Source organism: Nerophis lumbriciformis, linkage group LG19 (genome assembly GCF_033978685.3).
Source record: "Nerophis lumbriciformis linkage group LG19, RoL_Nlum_v2.1, whole genome shotgun sequence".
Classification (NCBI taxonomy): domain Eukaryota; kingdom Metazoa; phylum Chordata; class Actinopteri; order Syngnathiformes; family Syngnathidae; genus Nerophis; species Nerophis lumbriciformis.
The window spans coordinates 14609240-14626624 of NC_084566.2; the positions used below are offsets into that span (position 1 = coordinate 14609240).

At 39.7% G+C, this 17385-nt stretch overlaps 1 protein-coding gene across 3 annotated transcripts in view; it reads left to right on the top strand.

Moving 5' to 3' along the window:
- LOC133618806 (solute carrier family 22 member 23-like) overlaps positions 1 to 17385 on the top strand; it is a 134423-nt gene that overhangs the window by 32884 nt on the left and 84154 nt on the right. Inside the window, exon 1 of one of the 3 annotated variants that reach the window (XM_061979537.2) lies at positions 8142 to 8162. The exons of the other annotated variants lie outside the window; for them this stretch is intronic. The gene's annotated coding sequence lies outside the window, so the exon portion shown is untranslated. Of the gene's footprint in view, positions 1 to 8141; positions 8163 to 17385 lie in introns of those variants that run through there. 3 annotated transcript variants of the gene reach the window in all.

The following is a 17385-nucleotide window of genomic DNA, read 5'->3' on the forward strand; positions in this document are numbered from 1 at the left end:
ATTCAATTAAAACCCGCGTGCCGCACCAGCATTCAAATTCCATATTAAGGTATGGGCAGCGTGTCTGAGACCCCTGGTTTATACATAGAACAAAGCAAAAAAAACCAACTTATTATGCAGTGTTATTTCATTTTAAATTTCCCAAAATTTTTTGTGGCTCCCATTGTTATCTTTAATTTGTGAAACTGGTCAAAATGGCTCTTTGACTGGTAAAGGTTGCCGACCCCTGGTCTAGTGGAATTTGCCGGTGGCACACCAGTGGGTATAATAGATAGGAGCCTTTTGATTTAGGGCAAAAGGTCATTAGTACGCACGCTCTGGAATAATGCAGCTCCTGCCCAAACATCATGCCTCTCCCTCCCTATTGTAGAAGCCCAAACCAAACATATTCATCCCGGGTTCTTTCTGGGCCATTTTCCACATCATGTTTACATTTTTGATTGGCGAGCCCATGCTTGTATCTACATGCAATCTGCATAGGAAGTTTAAACTTTATCTTTAAAATGAACATGATTAGATAATCAAATATTCAACACTTGCCCCACACAGGGAATCAATACAGAATAGTCCAATTTGATTAACTTGCAGCTCCTGGTAGATAATGGAAAAGCAACTTGTGTTCATTTGCAGAGTCTTTCCCTTTAGAAGAGTTTTGTAGGCTTATCAGCATACACGGTCTGTTGTGATGCCAGCCTTTGAAGCATCTCTTCACTAATGGTAGCCTGGGCTCCTGTCCATCATGGTGCCAACAGCCCATCTGCTTATCTCTCATGATGTCTGATTTAAACACAGCAAAGTGCAGCAATCTAGTAAGAAAGTGAAGGATGGTTGATTTAATCATCTGGCCAGACTATTGCAGGAAGTGGCTAAGTCGTAAAATATCTTGCTGGGAGACAAACTTAAGTCCTTACTTTATTTATATACTGTATATATATATTTAAAGCTTGGCTGATCCTCTCATGCTGTTGTCACCTCCATCTGCTCATACTGTATTTATGTTGCCTTTGCATACACCCCTAGAAAGTCATGTTGATGCTGCTATACCTGAATGGTTAGTAAAAGATCACACGCATGTCTACCTAACAATAACAATGTGATCACCAGGAAATTATTGTGTTTATGGACAAAATGATGTGGCACAAATTACCTTTGTAGCCTATATACCAGGGAAATCACTTTACAACATCAAATATTCTACATTCATTGTGAAACTTCACACATTCTAGCAAGTACAGTTACAAATTGACTGAATTGCATAGATTATTGTTCCTGTCACATGTTTGCACGGCCTCTTGTTGTTGGGCAGAATTTGTGGAGCACTTTTATTTGTTGTGCTAAAGCCAAGTCAAAAAAATGGCATACGGCAGTCAGTGGTTTAGCAAGTCCGCAGAAACAGGAATATTAAGTGCACTAATCCAAAATTATCAATGACGAGTTTGTCAGTTATCGTTGTCTATCATTTGGTGTGAGAAATCTCAGTGACAAAATGATGCCATGTGCCAGTCAGTGGGCAGAAAGGAACACTAAAGGCATCTTCCAAGAAAATGAGATGTTTGACAAGAGTTTTGATCCCTCTTACAGTATGTCACTTGTTTGGACAGCCTCTTGTTCTTAGCCAAAAATTTGGTGCCAGTGAGAGAAAATTGGCATATCAATCGGTGGGCATGAATTTAACTGGAACACTACGGGCATGACCACAAAAAGTATTATAAAATAAGTTTGTCACGTTCATGCTGCAGTAAGCTCTCTTGCTACTTGGCAAATGTATAATTGTTTTTGGATTGACAGCGGGTAGGAAGAAAGCATGAACAGGAGGACGAATGACATTAACCCCATTGCGGAATTTCTAGGGCACAATCAGTTGTTGTCCAAAACACAACAGTGGCATATTCCAGTCATGTCCACTGTGCTATTTGAATGTCTGTGAACAGAAAGGCAGCAGGAAAAGGTACACTAAAGTAGGGGTGTCCCGATCCGATATTTGGATCGGATCGGCTGCCGATATTTGCCAAAAATTGCGTATCGGCAAGGAATGGGAAAATGCCGATCCAGATCCAGTTTAAAAAAAAAACTCCGGTCCGTGTTTTCCATCGCACCTATTTAAATAATACATTCCCCTTTTCTGCTGCTCCGTAATTTCCGTTCCGCATTTTCCAGCACACCTTCAACACATCCACAATTCTCACACAGTTGCTTTTAGCTGCTGGCATTACACGACAGGCTCTTCTTACTCTTTCCTGGGTCTCCCTCTCACAGACAGCGAGCGCACCTTCTTACACACGTCACATACTGGCACGTCATACGTCACATACGTATACGTCCTCTCCCAGCAGAAAACGAGGTAGCAGCATGGCTAACGTTAGCTGTGATGCTAGCGCAGCCGCTAAGGTGCGCGCCTGCTCAAGCGTCCTCTGCGCACGGCAAATCTATGCCACGTACAAAATCAAATAAAAAATAAGCGCATAACAATTTTCGACACACGGACACGACAGAGAAAACAGTTTTCGTCATCATTGTTCAAATATTGTGACGTCTGTCGAGACGATCTCCATTCGGTGCCACACATCCAGACTCCACACCATCAAAATTTCCACATCAACACCGTATGAAAAAATTAGTGATCTATTTAGTTGTGATTTCCTTCTCTGCATGAAAGTTTAAAAGTAGCATATATTAATGCAGTATGAAGAAGAATGTTTTAATGTAGACATGCAAGCCTTGAAAGAACATTTTGAAAATCAAGAATACATTTCCTGCAAATGGGTGCATTTCAATCAATCAATCAAAACACATAGAATCATCATACTGCTGTGTTTATATGCATCAAGTGTTCATTCAAAGCTAAGGCAAAATATCGAGATATATATTGTGTATCGCAATATGGCCTTAAAATATCGCAATATTAAAAAAAAGGCCATATCGCCCAGCCCTAGTTCAATGACGCCATTTCTGTTTGTCATGTATAATTTTGTCTATTTTGTGTTTATCCTTGAATAAACAGGTCAGCTTCTTGTTACCAACCATTGTGTATTATTCAAACTCCCCTAATTCAGCTGGCTAGTTGTTATCAAGAGTACTAAAACCCTTTTCAACATGATTCTGACAACTAAGTAGGCTAAATAACTTTAAACTTGAATACATGCTCGGATAGGCCAGTATCGGTCAGTATCGGTATCAGTCAGTATCGGTATCGGATCGGAAATGCAAAAACAATATTGGTATCGGATCGGAAGTGCAAAAACCTGGATCGGGACATCCCTACACTAAAGACTCACTCCCATAAAGTTATATAGAGTAAGTTTATGTCATGTTCTTGGTTCTGGTCATGACCTCTCATTGCAAGGGAGAAAATCCCAGTGAAAAAACGCCATATGACAATCAAGCCCACTGTGTTGTTTGAATGACAGTTGGCAGGAAGTCACCTGGAGCAGTAACACGGGGCAAGCACTAGATCCAATATTATGAGATACATTTATGTATCACCTTTTTATATTAAGTAGGAAATACATTTTTAAAATAATTGCCACATAATAGAACAAGGCTGCACAAACACGACCAGCCCCTAGCCAACATGTGATCTACCTTGTGTGCATTGCCACATATTCCTGTCTCCCTAGTAGAGAAAAATAGGATGTGACACGGCAACAGGAACTGATGACTTAGCATTTCTGCCTGTGTTTGGACTGTGTGGTCACAATTGGGTTCAGCTATCCGTGACACACTGTAAGTAAGGCAAGTGTCAACACTGGCCAAGAGTACACATATACTCCCACACGCACAGGCGCACGCCATGTGACAAGGATCCTTATGATCATGCGCAAGCAACGTGAACATTGGGACAGGCTGAAGTGTGAGGAACCTGCGGTTGAATCCCACAACTATTGGAGCGAAGCCAATGGTCATACCACTGATATGGTGTGACCATTGGCTCCACAGCTTTGCTAAGTAAAGTGAATCACGTGTCCTTTAAAGTTTAAAGTCCTTTTTAAAGTCTGTTTGTTTACTGTGTATATGGTGAACAATATGACCTTCTGCTCAGTCCCATAACTTGGATTTGACAAAATTGGTGGTCCAAGAGGAACTTTGAAAGGCTGAATCATGTGTATCCCAGCACCATATAAATATTACCTTGAGCAACACAATGCATTTCCAGAATAACAATCGCTTTCAGTTGAGGTAGAACTATCACGTGTTATATTATCTAACACAGACCTGGGCAAATTAAGGCCCGGGGGTCTGGCCCGCCGGACATTCCCAAATAATTTTTTTAGATCTTTAAGATCGAAACTGTAGCTGCCATCATGATGTGCAGTGATGTTTTCAAATGACCGCAAGTCTTGAACTATACAAAGTATTTCAATGGTTGGAATCTGCGCTTTTGCATTATGCACTAGTTACTATGGTAATGTAAGTAACAGCAGCTCAGATGAGGCACCAAGCAGTGTGGGTGGGGAGCGTTTCCACAGTGTTTCCAGAGTGGCCAGCCTGAAATGGGGGTGTCAGGGACAGACGCGAAAGGAGATTTTTACAACAAAATTCTAAAGCTTAGTGATATATCAGATATATCAGAATGTATATTTATTTTGCTGTGTTTGTTGCATTTTTGTTGCGTTTCGCTTCATTGTAAAATATGTCAACGGAGAAGGGGTGTGATGTTCATATGTTGTCAATATTCAGTGTTATATCGTTCATAGTTAATATTGTAAATCTCACATTGTTTATCTTCATGTACATTCTGGGTGTCTCATTCAGATAAAACAAATGTAAAATTCCATTCTGTTTTTTAAGGCGGTGTGTCATAACGTTTTTAGCTTTCAATCAGACATTATTGTGAGGTGTTGTATTAGTGTTCCTAAAAATAGGGCCCACATACACATACCGTACAGCAGATTTTCACAGTATTTTTGACAATCAGCATGATTTTGTAACCGTTCACTTTTTTATTAATATGCCGAAGTTTTGCATATTAAACAATTTTAACATTATTAAAACATTTCCGTCGTTTCAACAATGACCGGGGATTGAACCCACAACCTTCTGATTAGCAACTGGTTTGAGAAAGTTTTCATATTATTAGTGACAGAGGGCCAGAAGTACGTTTGGGGTAAAATTTCATACGTATGAAGGGCCTTGTCATTCAATAATTCACATTTGACATGCGCAGCTAAGTTTGATCTCTGTGAGCAGAACCTGGCTGACATGACAACGGTATTTTCCCGACAGCGTTTCACATCAATTTTATTCAGATGAAACCAACTACTTATTATGTTGAAGGGGGCAGGAAATATAAGATTTTCTTCATCATGTTCCTTCTCAAGCATAGGTGTGAAAATATGTGTTTTGTTGTTAGAGTTTAATTGTCTATTGATCAAAAATGCACATCAATGAAGGAGATAAAATAAAAAAACAAAAAAAAAACATTGGTTAGGTCAGTTTAATTTGACGTTAATATTATGTTGACAGCCAATTTGGGATCAGATGATGTTCATAGTAAGAGTGGATGTCATTGTGTTACGTTGCTGAAGTTGCAGCCGGCAGTGCCTGACCAAAGATCGTATATTGTGAGAAGATGATCGCATGGTGCTGTACAGGCACGGTACAGTACAGCACGCACAAAGTACATTTTGTGTCAATCATATCTTCTTTTTGTCACCTAAAAAAAATACAGAGGACATGACCTCTGTGTCCTCAATGTTAGTTACGGCCATGCTCCTGCTTTGATACAATAATTTATTTATTTTTTATTTTATTTTTTGTCCTGTCCAGCTTCTCAGGCAAATCATATAGTTGATGTAGATGCCCATATCAGCTGTTCAGATTTACTTTACAAAAGAGAAGTGTAGGATACTTCTCTTGTTGCCTTATTTGTATTTGACTTTATTAAATGTATTTTTATTATCATTTGGTGCAGCCGGGCCGGAGCAGGAGGCGATAGAAAGAGAAAAAAAAGAAGACAGAGGTGGAAATTGTGGGGCCAAAAGGGGGATTAGACAGAAAGACAAAAACAACAACAGCAAACACAACAACAACAACAACAATAACAATAGAGCAACATCAGCAAATACGACATGTACAAATATGATGGTAAAAGTGATAGCAAATAAGCAGTTAGCGAAAATAAAAAATAATACAGAAATGACAATGAGCATTATTACACTACAAATGGAGCAATACAAATACCAACAGAAATAGCGCTATTGATAATGAAAAATACCAATACTTTACCTTTATTATCAACAATACAGTTGTTCAAATGCAACAATACATATACGTAATGATAACTTGAGATACGAAAGAATGCAGAAAAATGGAGGGGAAGAAAGAGAAGCAACCTACATTAACCTTGTAGATTGCTAGAGTAACAATAGGTTAAGCTTTGTCAGTGTGCCATGCTTTGATACAATAATATTACATCGACATAGTCTATGTACAGCAATATGACTTTTTGCCTGAGCTACTGCAGACTTTTATTCAAATTGACATAAATTCTATCCAAGCGATGGGACAATAATCCCTGGTTGTCAAGGACAGGATTATTGTGATGTGCTGAGAGGTGACAAGGAGTAATTTGATCTCTGCTACTTCCATCTTGGGCTGGTCATGGTATGTTTTCAATACTTTCTATTAGGCCCGGACGATATGGCCTAAAAATAAAGTCCCCGATTTTCTTTTTTCCCCCTACTTTTTGAAGAAACCATTGAATACAAATGACAGAGATGATTCAAAACAAGTTTTTATTTAATTTAATTAGAAAACTAGTAGTTTGAAATGACACTGCATACACTGCATCTTACTCTAATTAGTTTTTTCTTTTTGCACATTGCATGCAAATAAACAATCTCTAACATTGAGGTCGATAAAGTGCAACCGTCAAAGTTCTGTCTTGAATAACATACTTCTGTAAATAAAAATGGAGTATTATACATTGTGTCCAAATAAATAATGAAGTTGTTGAGAGGACTATAGTTTGTTTCAGGAAGTAAATTAAAAAAAAAACATCCTTTTTCATTCACACATCTTGGCGGTGTCTATGCATTGTGCTTTTTTCTCATCCTACATACCTTGTGTAAATAATTCCACCAGAGTTAGGTGATTTTTAGCTCGTAGTTTGTTTGTTTTTGTCTCTTGTTCGCCTCGGTAAGACTTGTATTTCCACACTTATATTTCAGATGCTGGAATATGTTGGTTGTGCTAATACCTTTTTGAAACAAACTTTGCACCCTGCAGTCACTTGTTCCATGCCTGTTGCCGCTAAACCAAAGTACTGACAACACTTTTCTTTTTTTCGAGCAAACATCTCGCTCTCGTTAGCATTAGCCATGTTTTGCTATGTGTGCCGCTAAGGAAGTAAGAGAAGGGGGCGCAAGCTCTGGAAGCTCCTAAGGGGCTCGAGGAGATTGTTTTTAAAATGTTTAAGTCTTCCCAGCTGGGATAGGCTCCAGCACTCCCCGCGCCCTCCGAGCGGGACAAGTGCTAGCAAATAGATGGATGGATGCAACAAAATATATCGATAAAATCAATATATCGCCCAGGCCTAGTTTGTGCTATTGCTAAGATACCGTATCGGTCACCGTAACTACTGCTTGTTACTCATCGGTTTAACATTTGAGGATAGAGAGTACACAAATAAACAAATTAAATATCGTTTGTTGATTTTGTTGCTGATATATCGTACTCCACCGTTTCCTTTGTTACAGGGCTCCGTTTTCTCGTTGCCCTCAGTCTCTTAGACTTAAACCCACTGTTGTAGGACCTTCCTGAAAGTGGTTTAAAATAGGCGCACTGACAGTGAAGAACCTTGCACTGAGCCGTAAGACCTTTATGTAATTAGGTACGCGCACTCAGATTTAGGACAATCATTCCTAGAAGCGAGACAATATATAGTATTTAGGGAGAGAACATGTAAGCCACTTTGACCTTTGACCTAAACTGCCCCTGTCACTTGAGTTGAAATAGTCTGTGATGTCAACAAAAAGCGCTCATAACACAGAGCCAGAATTTTTTTTTTTAAAGGTGACCTTTGATGATTTCAATCTTTTATGACTTATTCATGTTGTTACAAAGTTGGAGACAGGATTTTGCACACAGTTCTGGATGCCTCTCTTCGCTGGGTAATTCCTTTATCACGTCATGAAAATTCAAAACTTCAAAATCGACCGACAGTAAGTGCCTTTCACCCCAAAAGCGCAGAGAACAATGACAACAAACAAACTCTATGAAAACGCATTACTGTTAAATAGTGTCGCAGCTATTGATTACTTTAGCAATCAAGTAATTTATTGATTAGTTTGTTAGATTAATTGAGCAATGGGGTAAAACACAGTTTCTAGCCTCAATGAATATTTTAGGGAAAATACAGTACAGGCCTAAAGTTTTGACACACCTTCTCATTCAATGTGTTTTCTTTACACTGCACACTCTTGGCATTCTCTCGATGAGCTTCAAGAGGTAGTCACCTGAAATGGTTTTCACTTCATAGGTATGCTTGAGAGAATGCCAAGAGTGTGCAAAGCAGTAATCGGAGCAAAGGGTGGCTATTTTGAAGAAACTAGAATATAAAACATGTTTTCAGTTATTTCACCTCTTTTTGTTCGGTACATAACTCCACATGTGTTCATTCATAGTTTTGATGCCTTCAGTGACAATCCACAATGTAAATAGTCATGAAAATAAAGAAAATGCAATGAATGAGAAGGTGTGTCCAAACTTTTGGCCTGTACTGTAGTTAAAATGAACAATGATGTTTCTGCTTGCCATAACCTTTATTCTTTTTAAAAATAAATAAATGAACAATCAAGATTTAAGTTGCACTTTTACCATGTGTGCATAGATCAACATTAGGATCACGACATGCACACACCACCACTTAATGTGCACTCTTTAAAGTTCCCGATACTCCATGCTGTTCGGATTTCATAAATTTTTAGTTACACTCATTTAACGATTAATCGAAGCAACATAATATAAATTGAAGCTTTTTCCTAATCAAATTAATCGATTAATTGTAAACATCTAAAAAGTATATTTTGCATAATAGGTTAACTTTTATTAAGTACAAGTAACATGACCTTTGGCCTAGTTGTGTTGGACATCATTCCAAAAAACATGGCTCCTCCCTAGACACAGGAGACTGGAAGTGTGACCTGTATCCCACTCTGAGGAATGTCGCAGACCGATGTGGTTCCCGTTGTTTTGCGGTTTCCACCACACGATCTGCCCGCTCTGTTTCACAAGCGCCTCGCGCCCACTGAAAGGAACGTGTACAAAAGGTGGCGAAGCATCCAAAGTGGTTCATGTGGAGAGCCATTCTAATTGAGTCAAAGCCCTCCTCAGGGTCCTCCTTAATTGGACTGAGCCTGAGAAATGAGAATATATCATTACACGTGTGTGTAATCCTTCTCGCCTCACATTTGGGTTGTCTGAAACATTAGACCCCAGAGCGTTGTCGGTCCGGCTATGGCATGGGCTGGGTGTGATAAAGGGGATGTTCTGTAAAAAGGACATACACCCACTCTGGCTTCAGATGTGAAAAATGATACTGAAGGATGTACACTCATGTGGGCCTCTCTGCTCTGTCCCTTTTCTTCTGTTTAGCCAGCTGCTCAACTAACCCCCCTCCCTCCTGCCGATCGGCATGGGACACTTTGAAACACTCCCAGCTGTCAAACGGCACTGACCCCACACACGATCGTTCGCCGGCCGTGTCAAGAGACTGGTGTTCGCCACAGATAAACCTACATAGAGGCCCCATGTGTGAGCTTTGTTCTTGATAAGTGCTGTTATGTCACGGGGGTGCGTGAACTTTTAAGGGGCGTGGAAGGATACGGCATTACTGCAGTTATGACTGATATCAAAATATTGTTTCAATATTGGCAGTTACCCTGCGCAGTGTACGGTGTCCAAAGGGTGGAGCTTAAAGGCCTACTGAAACCCACTACTACCGACCACGCAGTCTGATAGTTTATATATCAATGATGAAATCTTAACATTGCAACACATGCCAATACGGCCGGGTTAACTTATAAAGTGCAATTTTAAATTTCCTGCAAAACTTCCGGTTTAAAACGTCTAGGTATGATGACGTATGCGCGTGACGTCGATGGTTGAAACGGAAGTATTGGGACGCCATTGTATCCAATACAAAAAGCTCAGTTTTCATCGCAAAATTCCACAGTATTCTGGACATCTGTGTTGGTGAATCTTTTGCAATTTGTTTAATGAACAATGGAGACTGCAAAGAAGAAAGCTGTAGATGCGATCGGTGTATTAGCGTCTGGCTACAGCAACACAACCAGGAGGACTTTGACTTGGATAGCAGACGCGCTATCCGACGCTAGCCGCCGACCGCATCGATGATCGGGTGAAGTCCTTCGTCGCTCTGTCGATCGCTGGAACGCAGGTGAGCTTCGGTGTTGATGAGCAGATGAGGGTTGGTGTAGGTGGAGAGCTAATGTTTTTATCATAGCTCTGTCAAGGTCCGTAGCTAAGTTAGATTCAATGGCGGCGTTAGCAACAGCATTGTTAAGCTTCGCCAGGCTGGAAAGCATTAACGGTGTAGTTACAGGTCCATGGTTTAATAGTATTGTTGATTTTCTGTCTATCCTTCCAGTCAGGGGTTTATTTCTTTTGTTTCTATCTGCAGTTAAGCCCGATGCTATCACGTTAGCTCCGTAGCTAAAGTGCTTCACCGATGTATTGTCGTGGAGATAAAAGTCACTGTGAATGTCCATTTCGCGTTCTCGACTCTCATTTTCAAGAGGATATAGTATCCGAGGTGGTTTAAAATACAAATCCGTGATCCACAATAGAAAAAGGAGAGAGTGTGGAATCCAATGAGCCCTTGTACCTAAGTTACGGTCAGAGCGAAAAAAGATGCGTCCTGCACTGCACTCTAATACTTCACTCTCACGTTCCTCATCCACAAATCTTTCATCCTGGCTCAAATTAATGGGGTAATCGTCGCTTTCTCGGTCCCAATCGCTCTCGCTGCTGGTGTAAACAATGGGGAAATGTGAGGAGACTTTCAACTTGTGACGTCACGCTACTTCCGGTACAGGCAAGGCTTTTTTTTATCAGCGACCAAAAGTTGCGAACTTTATCGTCGTTGTTCTATACTAAATCCATTCAGCAAAAATATGGCAATATCGCGAAATGATCAAGCATGACACATAGAATGAATGTGCTATCCAAGTTTAAATAAAAAAAATTCATTTCAGTAATCCTTTAAGACACTGCTGTCCACTGATTGGGTGAGGGAGAACTGTCACTTCCTTGTGACACCAGGAATGGAATTGGAAGTGAACAAAAGCCACTTTTTCCTCAAACAAAGCTTGTTCTCTTCCTGTTATAAACAGCCTGAATTCTGCATTGCCTCCATTGTTTATTGTCATGTGTTGAATTGTTGTTGAAGTCATTGTTGGGACAGCTATCACCTGTCCAAGGCAGACCAGAGTTGATCATACAAATCGGTGCATAGTGCTGCATACATCACATTTAGTGTTTGTGTCTATTAGATTAGAACATAGGTGTCAAACACAGGCCCGGCTGCCAAATCTGGGGGCCAAACATCATTTTATATAGGCCGTTAAAGCCTGGAAATAATCTCTCTCTCAGTCGTCTTCAAAATGTCCACGTACGTTAGTGCGCGACGTCCTCTCGATTGATGTCCATGCGTCGGTTCCTGTAGGACAGGCCTGAGCAATTATTTCGACTCGGAAGGGCAAAATTTAGCGAAAAAAAATGTGTCTGGGGGTCACTATATCTGATTTTTAGGAACACTAATACAAATCCTCACAATAATGTCTGATTGAATGCAAAGGGTAAAAAAAACCCCACCTACAATCCGATATATCTGATATATCACTAAGCTTTAGAACTTTGTTGTAAAAATCTCCTTAGGCGTCTGTCCCTGACACCCGCATTTTCAGGCTCTCTGTGGAAACGCTCCCCACCCACACTGCTTGATGCCTCGTCTGAGCTGCTGTGACTTAGATTACCATAGTAACTAGTACATCATGCAAAAGCGCAGATTCCAACCATTGAAATTCTTTGTATAGTTCAAGACTTACGGTCATTTGAAAACATCACTGCACATCATAATGGCAGCTACAGTTTCCATCTTAAAGATCTAAAAAAAATATTTTGGAATTTCCGGCGGGCAAGATTGAAAAGCTCAAAGGGCCTTAATGTGCCCAGGCCTAGTTTGCTATAGGACCAGCCTGCTGGCCGGCGGGGGCCCCCGATGTCTGTGGCAGTAGCCAGCCAGCCTCATCCTCCTAGCTGCAACCTCCTTGCTGAGCCTCCGCAGTTGCCCGTATAGGTCCTCGTTGGTGATGTGGATGTTCTGGTCTACATTCAGAACTGCTCGTAACATTCTGGTGTAGCACTCATCTAGGGAGTTTTGCAGGGTGTGTGTCAGGGTCCATCTTTCGCAGCCATACAGGAGGACAGACTCCACAGTGGCATGGAGTAGGCTAAGCTTTATGTGTTGGGGAAGATACGAGCGCCACACTCTTGACATACCGTTAAGCAGAGGTGGGTAGAGTAGCCAGAAATTGTACTCAAGTAAGAGTACTGTTACTTTAGAGATTTATTACTCAAGTAAAAGTAAGGAGTAGTGACCCAAATATTTACTTGAGTAAAAGTAAAAAGTATGTTGTAAAAAAACTACTCAAGTACTGAGTAACTGATGAGTAACATACACACACATATCATATATATATATATATATATATATATATATATATATACATACATTGATATATACAGTATATAATTTATATTTATTTTTTTGCCGTTTTTGTTTACATGTTAATAGTGTTTTAATGAATATACATGCATGTTTAACACATATAGATTCCTTTCTTTCATGAAGACAAGAATATAAGTTGGTGTATTACCTGATTCTGATGACTTGCATTGATTGGAATCAGACAGTAGTGATGACAAACGTCCACGTTTTCAAATGGAGGAGAAAAAAAGTTCCTCCTTCTGTCTAATACCACATGAAAGTGGTTGGTTTTTGGCATCTTATATGTCCAGCTTCCATATTCGTTTTTATACACTTTACAAGAAATACATTGGCGGCAAACTCCGTAGCTTGCTAGCTTGTTTGCGCAGGCTTTCGGAGACTCTTATTTTGAAAGCGCAGGCGCGATGGAGCGGCACTTTTATTGTGAAGACAGGAACTGTGCAGTCAGTCTTTAGGCTTTTGACGGGGTGTACGGTTGAAATAAAAAATGGTCTTTTTTCCTTCACACTTTTGATTGATTGAAACTTGTATTAGTAGATTGCACAGTACAGTACATATTCCGTACAATTGACCACTAAATGGTAACACCCCAATAAGTTTTTCAACTTGTTTAAGTCAGGTCATGTGACCCCTGGCTCTGTTTGATTGGTCCAACGTCACCAGTGACTGCATCTGATTGGTGGAACGGAGTGAACGTCACCAGTGACTGTATTTGTTGAAACGCAAGCACTATGAAGGTCTGTCTGACAGACCAAAACAAACAAAGCGTGCATTAACAGATCGATAAAAATTAGTAGCGAGTAGCGAGCTGAATGTAGATAAAAGTAGCGGAGTAAAAGTAGCGTTTCTTCTCTATAAATATACTCAAGTAAAAGTAAAAGTATGTTGCATTAAAACTACTCTTAGAAGTACAATTTATCCCAAAAGTTACTCAAGTAGATGTAACGGAGTAAATGTAGCGCGTTACTACCCACCTCTGCCGTTAAGTGCCCTCCACGCCAGCGCCTTCCTGCAATAATCAATAAGGCACTTTATATTTTCTTACTAAATAAATTTGTTAGGGATGTTTTGATCAGGGTTTAATGCTGACGATTCGGATACAATGATCCTTAAGTGAGATCGCCCGATACCAGTAATGATACCAACCACATGTATTAAAATGTAAATTTTTAAGGTACAGTACAGGCCAAAAGTTTGGACACACCTTCTCATTTCAATGCCCATTCTCTCGATGAGCTTCAAGAGGTAATCACCTGAAATGGTTTTCACTTCACATTTGTGCTTGAAACCCCGAAAGGGACAAGCGGTAGAAAATGGATGGATGGAAGGTGTGCTTGAAGCTCATCGAGAGAATGCTAAGAGTGTGCAAAGCAGTAATCCGAGCAAAGGGTGACAATTTTGAAGAAACTAGAATATAAAACATGTTTTCAGTTATTTCACCTTTTTTTGTTAAGTACATAACTCCTCATGTAGTTATGTAGTTTTGATGCCTTCAGTGACAATGTAAATAGTCATAAAAATAAAGAAAACGCATTGAAAGAGAAGGTATGTCCAAACTTTTGGCCTTTACTGAATAAATATATATATATATATATATATATATATATATATATATATATTAAACCACATTCTATAATTTGTATATATGTATATATGTAAATAATATATAATAGTCAAATACATCGGCTGTCATATGAGGTACATTTTTATGCATTACAATTATATTTACTGTATGTATTCACTGTTACAACATCGGCCATATTCATGCATAACCTATAAAATAGTTTTAATGACAGTGTTGTCTGACATGTTTAATATTGCGGTTGTGGTGCAGTGACATAGATCTGTGTTTGCTGTAGTGCAGCGTTACACCATAAATGCACTCTGCATCCAGGATAATCAACTTAAAAAACAAACATAGTTTTTTTGCCATTGTAAAGGCAGGTGCAGGTGTATCTAATGTAGTGACCAATTGATTTCCCGCCAGACTTTCCATTTTAGTCACAAAGCGATGCATAACTTAAGGTAGCACAGAATTGTTTTGTTGCACATGCTCACTATTTTTTTTTGTTACTCTATGACTTCTTAATGTTGTCTTGAAGCCCCCCACTCCGTACGCCCACCACTTTACAATATTTCCACCCATGGGTGAAGTACAACTTAGAAGTGTCTGATAATCACTGTTGCTAGGCAGTAACCATGCATCTCTCTCTCTCTCTCTCTCTCTCTCTCTCTCTCTCTCTCTCTCTCTCTCTCTCTCTCTCTCTCTCTCTTCTCAAAGTCAGACTTTGCATTTTCCTTTCTACTCTTTTATGTATGGGGATCATATACTGTATATAAAAGATGTGTAACATTTTTTTAAAGCTTTTTTTTCACTCTTCTAGTGTTTCTCACTCTCATGATATCCACATCCCCCACTCCAGTGCCCCCCACCTTTAAGACCCCACCTACAGCTCTAAAGTTCAACAGGTTCAGAAAAGAGCAGCTGCACAGTAATTGTGCCCACTGATTATTGATATCACATGCTGCACAATACTCCTTTTTGTACATATTTTTGACTTTGATTATTTATTAATCAGATGCAAAAAAGAAACCAGGCAACTAATGATTGTGATTTCATTTTAGCATTCATAAACTAACTTGTTGTACAAAACCCAAAACCAGTGAAGTTGGCACGTTGTGTTAATGGTAAATAAAAACAGAATACAATGATTTGCAAATCCTTATCAACCTATATTCAATTGAATAGACTGCAAAGACAAGATAGTTAACGCTCGAACTGGAAAACTTTATTCTTTGCAAATATTAGCTCATTTGGAATTTGGTGTCTGCAACATGTTTCAAAAAAGCTGGCATAAGTGGCAAAAATGACTGACAAAGTTTAGGAACGCTAATCAAACACTTATTTGGAACATCCCACAGGTGAACAGGCTAATTGGGAACAGGTGGGTGCCATGATTGGGTATAAAAGCAGCTTTCATGAAATGCTCAGTCATTCACAAACAAGGATGGGGCGAGGGTCACTGCTTTGTGAACAAATGCGTAATAAAATTGTCGAACAGTTTAGGAACAACATTTCTCAATGAGCTATTGCAAGGAATTTAGGGATTAATTTACGGTCCGTAATATCATCAAAAGGTTCAGAGAATCTGGAGAAATCACTGCACGTAAGCAGCAATGCTGAAAACCAACATTGAATGCCCGTGACCTTCGATCTGCATCAAAAACCGACAAAGGATGTCACCACATGGGCTCAGGAACACTTCATAAAACCACTGTTAGTAACTACAGTTCGTCGCTACAACTGTAAGTGCAAGTTAAAACTCTACTATGCAAAGCGAAAGCTTTTTATCAACAACATCCAGAAACGCCGCCGGCTTCGCTGGGCCCGAGCTCATCTAAGGTGGACTGAAGCAAAGTGAAAAAGTGTTCTGACGAGTCCACATTTCAAATTGTTTTTGGAAACTGTGGCCATCGTGTCCTCTGGAACAAAGAGGAAAATAACAATCCGAATTGTTCTAGGCGCCATTAATGCTGAAAGGTTCATACAGGTTTTGGAGCAACATATGTTGCCCTCCAAGCAACGTTGTCATGGACATACCCCTGCTTATTTCAGCGAGACAATGCCAAGCCACGTGTTACATTAGTGTGGCTTTATAGTAAAAGACTGAGGGTACTAGACTGGCCTGCCTGTAGTCCAGACCTGTCTCCCATTGAAAATGTGTGGCGCATTATGAAGCCTAAAATACCACAACGGAGTCCCCGGACTGTTGAACAACTTAAGCTATACATCAAGCAAGAATGGAAAGAATTCAAAAATGGGTCTCTTAAGTTCCCAAAAATGGCCTAGTGGTTAGAGTGTCTGTCCTGAGATCGGTAGGTTGTGAGTTCAAACCCCTGCCGAGTCATACCAAAGACTATAAAAATGGGACCCATTAACTCCCTGCTTGGCACTCAGCATCAAGCGTTTGAATTGGGGGTTAAATCACCAAAATTATTCCCGGGCGTGGCCACAGCTGATGCTCACTGCTCCCCTCACCTCCCAGGGTGTGAACAAGGGGATGGGTCAAATGCAGAGGACAAATTTCACCACACTTAGTGTGTGTGACTATCAGTGGTACATTAACTTTAACTTTTAACTTAACTTTAAAAGGAAAGGCCATGTAACACAGTGGTAAAAATGCCCCTCTGCCAACTTTTTTGCAATGTGTTGCTGCCATTAAATTCTAAGTTAATGATTATTTGCACAAAAAAATATGAAGTTTCTCAGTTCGAACATTAAATATTTTGTCTTTGCAGTTTATTCAATTGAATATAAGTTGAAAAGGATCTGCAAATCATTGTATTCTGTTTTTATTTACGATTTACACAACGTGCCAACTTCATTGGGTTTGGTATTTTACTTTGCGTATTTAAGATATGTGCTCTCAAAACATACTTTTCAAACGGCCAGTTTATTGTTGATTGAATCAGATGTCAGCGATTGTTGTCAATGAAGCAATCTTTATCTGAACACATGGAGGAAGAAAAACACACTATTAAGGACCTTTGATCAAATTTCCATGCAGCATTTGGATTGGCTATCATGAAAAGGACTTCTGCACCCACAGAAATGTATTTACATGGCAATCTGA